We start from the raw sequence: 7,162 nt of genomic DNA, 5'->3' as shown, positions 1-7,162 counted from the left end.
TCATAACTATATTTTTTTTATCGTTTGGTTGGAATTGGGTTTGATTCCAACCCACAACTATAGATTTCAAAGACATATTTCTTTTTCCAATCTACCATTTTCCTACCAACATGGATTAATCAAAACACACCATATTTCAATATTTGAGAATACTCAAGTTTTGTAATGTCACCTTACAATACTTGGTTGATCTTTTAATAAGATTTGTTTTATATAATAAACATTGTTTTGCAAAATAAGGGCCATAAAAATAAGACAACTCATAAGTCAAATCTCATTAGTTGACATAATTATCATCTCATCCTTCATTCTTATACATGTCTCTTTATTATATCTTTCAAATTCTCACCAAGTGAGATTTCTAAAACTCAACAATAGTTCACTATTTGGAAATAATTCATTCTCATAATGTCAGCTCAATACCTCTATGTTATTCATTTAATATCACTTCATTCTTTGTGCGGTTTATTTTAATCTATACTATATTATAAAACATTTGATAAAAACTCTTAAAAACCAATTTCTATGTATAAAGTACTATTAATTGATGCATATTGCTTAAAATTTAAGACTACAAACAAATAATGCATAAATACAACTTATTAAATCTCTATGTTTGAATTCGTGTAACTAACTGCAGATAAACATGATCAAATACCGGATAAACATTTCATTTTAAATATAAAAAATCTAAAATATAATTAAGATAATCACTATATTATAATAGAATATTTAGTTATTATCTTTATAAAAAATTATATTATTAAATAATAATAATAATTAATTTCCTTATCTAAACCCTAAACCCAAGAATACACCTTGTCTTTGCTCTCATATCTCCGTCAACAGCTTTATGTTCCTGATTTGGATTTCAATTCAAATTCAAATTCATAATAAGAACATGCTTATCTCTCTAAACACCTCTTTCATCTCTTCCCTCCAACATCTACCAAAGGTTTCAACCAAATCATTTCATCGCAGTCCTCTTCGTATCAATCCTCACCATTATCAGGTACCAATTATCAAATCGATTCATCATCATCATGCGTTTTTTACTTCTTTTTCTTTGATTTTAGGTTTTGGGTGCACCTGCAATAGAATGTTTACCTTTTTTGAAACAGATTTTTGCTGCTAAAGGTGTCTTTTTGTCTTTGATTTTAGGTTTCTAAAACCAATCAACAATGAGCTATTGTTTCCAGAAGAAAAAAGAAAGGTTTATCCTTTTTTCTCCTTTTATTATCTTTTATTTTGATGGTACATTTTGGGGTATTGTTGATTTCTTTCATGTAGGATTCCCATAGAGAATTCTTTTTCTACTGCCTCTTCTTAACTAAAGTTCATGGTGCTTAGGGTTATGGATCAGAGTCAAATTCATTTGTAAGTTGAAGAAGGCAAGCATTTACTCTGGTTTTAAGCTCATTTCTTTTCTGATTCATGAACAAATTCAATGTGGGTTTATCTGCAATTCTTGAATAATTTATCAACATAAAATATATGGATTTTGTGCATCACAAATTTATATATTTTGGAGGAATTTTTATTTTCTCAGAGTTGAATAGATTTTAATCTATAGTTGATTAAAAAGGTCAATCTCAATCAGAATTTTACCGCATTTTGTATTGTAGCTTTATGTAAGAATATTCTTCTTTCACTTAAATTTGTCTTTTTCAATTATATTTGATGTCTTTGTTGATGGGTTTTTGGGCAACTGTTTTTATTCTCTGCAGTTAACTCATTAAAACTGTTGCTAAAGTGAAAGCCAAAGGAAAGCAGAGATGGCTACATATTGATGTTCTTGAAACACTTGGCTCAAGAATATCAAATGAACCCTGACTATAAGACTTGATGGATTATCATATGGTTTATCATATGGTTCTTGATTCAATTATAAAATTACCATGTAATTGATAGGCGCATTCATTTGACATTCATAATACAGAAAAAAAACATTATGCACCAAGCTCTGTTTAGATAAAAAATGGGGTACATTTTGCAATAGGCAAGTAAAGTTGATCAATTTGAAAACTTTTTGGCAGCAGTGTGTGGAGAAATGAACAAGCTTATTGCTGACTTGTGTAAACAGATTAGGGAGATTTTTTGGCATGTTCAATCCATTGAGTATCTTCTCCAAAACTTGTAACGTAGTGTAGTTTAGGGATGGTACGTGCTTTGTCTTGCAGATACGCTTGCTTGATCCATTTGCTTATATTCAATGTGTAATGGTCTATAACCTAACTAAGATTAGAACATAAGGTATATAATTGTTTATGGCCTGTATGGAAATTTAATTTCAAAACCAATTGCAAATGTTTCGGTAATCCAATTTAATTAATCACTGCACATCTTCGGAGATTTTCTTTCAGAATCAATGTTTGGCTTGATCTTTATGTTATAACGAGTTTGTAACCAGGGATAATTTTTTTAATGTATTTTTGTGTAGATTATTATGCCTTTGGTTATTTGAAAATTTTATTTGACAAATTGGAGCTACTGATGTCTGAAGAGTGCTGGAAAACCTGCAACACTGAGATATTTGGGCTTCTGGAGGCCAACATGAAAGCATATATACACTTAACTTGTATATAGATGCACCTAGCTAATTTATTTTCTGAATCGACTTCTTGTGTGGTCTTTAGATAAATGCAAATTCTTTTAAATGTAAATGTTATATATGTACTTGTCTTGATTTGTTACAAGTATGTGGAAGGGTAATAAATTGGGCATTCCAGGTCCCATATTTCTATCTGTTTTTTTTCCCTGATTTTCAAGCCTAGGATACGTTAGAAATATCAAGTTTTGTTGAGTTTTCTTTGTGGTTTTGTTATGACTTTGCCAATACTTATTTCATACATTTTGCTGCATTTTCCCAGCTTATTTCATACTCGTCCTCTCCTACGTTATTCAGCTCCATATGGTTTTTTGTTTTTATTCAGTTGTTGAGATGGTCTAAGTTCTGGAAAAGATATGGTCTTCTTCTGAATGCAGATTTTAATGTTGTTGCTCTGGTTCTGTCTTATTTTCAGAATCAGACTTGTTGATCTTCCTTGTAGATTCCTACTTGTTTTGACTTGGAGATGGCTTATTTCCTTGCTCAGCAACCGTCTTGGTTCTGCCACAAATTCTCAAATCTTGCTCAATATGGTATATTTTATTTAGACCCTTTGGAAAGATTTCTCATGATTTATAGTTGTTGGTTCTGGATTAGATTAAAGGTGACTTGGTTTGCTAGTGCTGGTCTATTGTACAGACGTGATCAGCCTCATTATAGAAAGGTTTGGTGGCTTGTGGATTTTTAGAAATTCCATTTGAACTCTTGGAGAGGTATAGAGTTTGATGGTTATATTGGGGTTTATTACCACTAAAGGGCTTTTTAGTTGAGAAAATTCAGATCTGAAGAACTGTAATGAACATCGCACAGAGAGAGCGTGAGAAGCTCTGATACCATATTACAAAAGTAGAAATTGGGAAAGCAAAAGTATCTTGATAACAGAGAAGAAGAGTATTTATACTACAATAAAACAGAACCTAACAAACTATAAAAAGGAAAATACCAAAAAGCCCTTTAGTGGTAATAGGGTTATAAGGTATATTAGTTACTCCTTCAAATATATAACAAGCGTTGATCCAGACAACCAGTTCATAATTTAGATAATCTCTTTTTTGGTTCTGCATCATAGCTAGAATTCGGTTATGCATCTAAGTTCGATGTTTATTTTGCATCCAATTTGAGATGTGAAGACATAGTTCTAGATCGATCAATTTTGATTATACATTTGGGTTCGGAGTTCGATTTTGATTTTGTATCAAGCTCTCCAAATTATTCTTGATACCAGATAAAGTCCATATCAGAGAGAAGCTAACTTTAATTATCCAAATTTTAAATCAGTCTTCATATTACGATCGAAGATTTTAGTGAACCAAAGACAAGTGTATATTCTCTACTCTATTTCTGCTACTGTTGATGGTTGTAATCTGATGAAGCTGTGATCTACTTGACTCCTTTGCCACTGCAATTTCTACATATTTCTCATTACAGTAAAATGTGTGCACTTTGACTAATCCCAAGGATTTGGAAAGCAACCAGGAAAATCTCCGGTGACCGTTGTTGGACTCGAACCGGTGAACTTTAAGGATGATCCCCAAAGGCTCAAACCTTATTGCGAGTTGAGCTAACCCGACATAATCATATAGTTGATACACATACAGATGGATTGATATTATTGTGTTTCCTCGTTGATGTTTATATTTTTTGTGTTCACTATACATGTTTTGTATCAGAGGTTTTACAATTGAAGATTCTACAATAACTTCTATAACACTTTCAGACTGCAATGGGGTCTGCAAGAAGGTATGTAGTGATATGGGGTTCATATGAGGAGTCTTTGGGTTTGCTTTGTTGTTCATCTTGGTGTTGTTGAAAGGTTCAAGCTAAACTGATCTTTTTTTTTGCCATTGATGGTTATTTCTTAGTGGTTGGTCTTGCATTCATGATTCATCAACTAATGGATGCTAACTCGAGTATGGGGCTGATTACCAAACACTTACCCGGTAAGTGCTTACCGGTAAAATTTAACACTATTATTTATTTATCGGGTAATATTTTAGTCCACCAAAACGACTTTGTATGCAACAATTTGCCCGGTAAACGCTTACCATGGTAAGAGTCGTCGCCTTCACTTACCGGGTAAGACTTTTGGTCCTTGTCTCGCTCTTACCAGGTAAGATTCTTGATTCTTATCATATTCATCCAGTGAGGTAACGTGAATTGGTAAGCAGTTACCTGGATAAGTGTTTGGTAAACAACTCCTATATTTGATTGTGTATAATAGCCGCTGATGGTTTATTGATCCAAAATAGAAACTTCACTAGAGATTTTGTTGAGAGTGGACAATCCCTTCATCATATACTTTTTGTTCATATGCAAAGATTCTAGTGGTATGGAATTTGGATTTTTTTGGGTTTTTTGGATCCTACAACAGGAAGTAAAGGAATGTTGTGTTTTTATTGCAATTAATTTAGTTAAATTTTACAAAATCTTCAAGAAAATAATGACTAATTATCAATATTAATTAGGGAAAGTGTAAAAATTTCAAGGGACTTTAGTGTTTGAAATGGTTAAGTTTTTAGACAATTGCTTTGGAACATATAAGTTATTGGGCATTTCAAAATATGTTAAATAACTTTTTGGATTTTTTAAAACCTGTTAGATACATTCTTATGACCTATAAACTGGTTAATGTGGTAAAATAATGAAAAGAGTTTGAAAAAAAATCAATGGACTTTCATATTTTAAACGATTAAGTTTTTGAACAAAAAAGTAATTACATCTATAAAATAAAACAAATATACCAAAAAAGTACTTACATTTAAAAAAAAATACTTACATTTTAAAAAAATATTGATGAAATTTATTTTAATTAAAAATAATAAATATTCTGTCAGTGATTTTTCAAATTAAAAAAAAGATTTAAAAAAGATTATTGATGAAATTTATTTTAATTAAAAATAAAATATATTTTGTTGGTAATTTTTCAAATTAAAAAAATAGAAAATAATTTGATTAAATTACTGAAGGATTGATGATAAAATTTAACTAAATACATAATTAAGGGGGTGTTTGGGATTGCTTATTTAAAACAACTTATGTTTTTTTGTAAAAGTGTTTATTAACTTATGTGGTATTAAACCAGAGTTAACTAAAACAGGGTTAAAATTGTAAACTGGTAATAAGCAGTTTTTCATAAGTCATGAATGATTAACTTATCAAAAACAGCTTATTATCGGTTTGGTACCGGTATAAATAGTTTTTTTTTCTTATCCAAACACCAGAAAACAATTTATCACCGGTGCCAGACTGCAATAAGTTAAAAAACAGCTTTTATAAGCAATCTCAAACACCCCCTAATTAGGATATCTTTAATTTTATATTTTATTCAAAAATAAAAACATTGTCGTTTTTCTCAAATCCATATAAAACCATATTATAACATCGACATATAACAAAATAAAAAGAAACATTAAAATCGAGATGTATCTCGCTGCATTGCGCGAGTGCCCTTCTAGTATACATAAACATAAAGATTTTTTTTTTGTATGATTAATTTTTTTTTTGCAAAAATGAGGTCGGCCAAAATGAGTAAACTCATGAGTTCGGATGATTGGTCAAAATGAGCCAACAACGTGAGTTTAGAGGATTGATCAAAAGGAGTCAACATCCTAAGTTGCCACAAAAGCATCTCAAATCTCCCTTTAAAATACCCACCATTCGTTGTAAATATTTCATATCTTCATCAATGTAGGATACACATACTCACCCACAATTCAAAAAATGAAGAATGCTCACTTCTTAGGATGTCACCTCATTTTTTGTGGGTTTACATTAATTATATATATATATATATATATATATATATATAATATAGATAGAATATTACACTCTATCAATGTATCATTTTTCATCAATGTGAGATTTCCAAAAGCCAACCACAACGCAATATTTTAAAATATATCACTCTCAAGATGTTATCTCAATATTTTAAAATCATCGTTTTATATGGAATAAGCAAACTTAACCACATTTCAAGATTTAAGAAATATTCAAATCTCATATTAACAATTGCAAGTAAAAGAGTTGACTCATTTGAACCAAAAACATGACTTGCAACAAAAAAAAATCACCTCCTCTTTTCATATATATATATATATATATATATATATATAGAGGGCCAAGTTCAAGTTAACAAAGTTGAAAAGAGTATTTAGATATAAAAAAATATATAACTCTCATATCATTAATTGAGAGTTACAAAATCAAAAAATATTATGATTTTTGTTAATTTATTTTTGTTAATGTAAAAACCATATGAACACAACTATATATATATATATATATATATATATATATATATATAAACCATTGTGTCAAATACGAACAAAAAATTGACATATATATGAACTTGGACTGCATAGTATTTATGAACATAATAAGAATAACTGCTATACGAAAGGAAATAAATAAAAAAAATATGTATGAACACAATATGAACAACTTGTGAACAATAGTTCCTTCATTATAAACACATGCAAGAACGATTCTTTGTCAATTGGAGTTTTATACATGTATTGCATCCACACCATTTAAGGTTCACCCCTTATTCATATA

General features: G+C 29.9%; 1 long non-coding RNA gene across 2 annotated transcripts; it reads left to right on the top strand.

Moving 5' to 3' along the window:
• Positions 1 to 805: 805 nt before the first annotated feature.
• Positions 806 to 3,338, top strand: LOC112502755. Of its 2 annotated transcripts, none has more exons than XR_003067755.1 (3): positions 806 to 1,012; positions 1,162 to 1,213; positions 3,024 to 3,338. It is a non-coding gene; the product is annotated as an uncharacterized LOC112502755 (long non-coding RNA). The 2 variants fall into 2 exon arrangements; XR_003067754.1 differs by lacking the exon at positions 3,024 to 3,338 and adding an exon at positions 1,728 to 1,848.
• The last annotated feature ends 3,824 nt before the right edge of the window (positions 3,339 to 7,162 follow it).

Source organism: Cynara cardunculus, unplaced genomic scaffold (assembly GCF_001531365.2).
Source record: "Cynara cardunculus var. scolymus isolate 2C unplaced genomic scaffold, CcrdV1 Un_Scaffold_1868, whole genome shotgun sequence".
NCBI lineage: Eukaryota > Viridiplantae > Streptophyta > Magnoliopsida > Asterales > Asteraceae > Cynara > Cynara cardunculus.
This window is presented reverse-complemented; position numbering and strand designations above follow the sequence as displayed.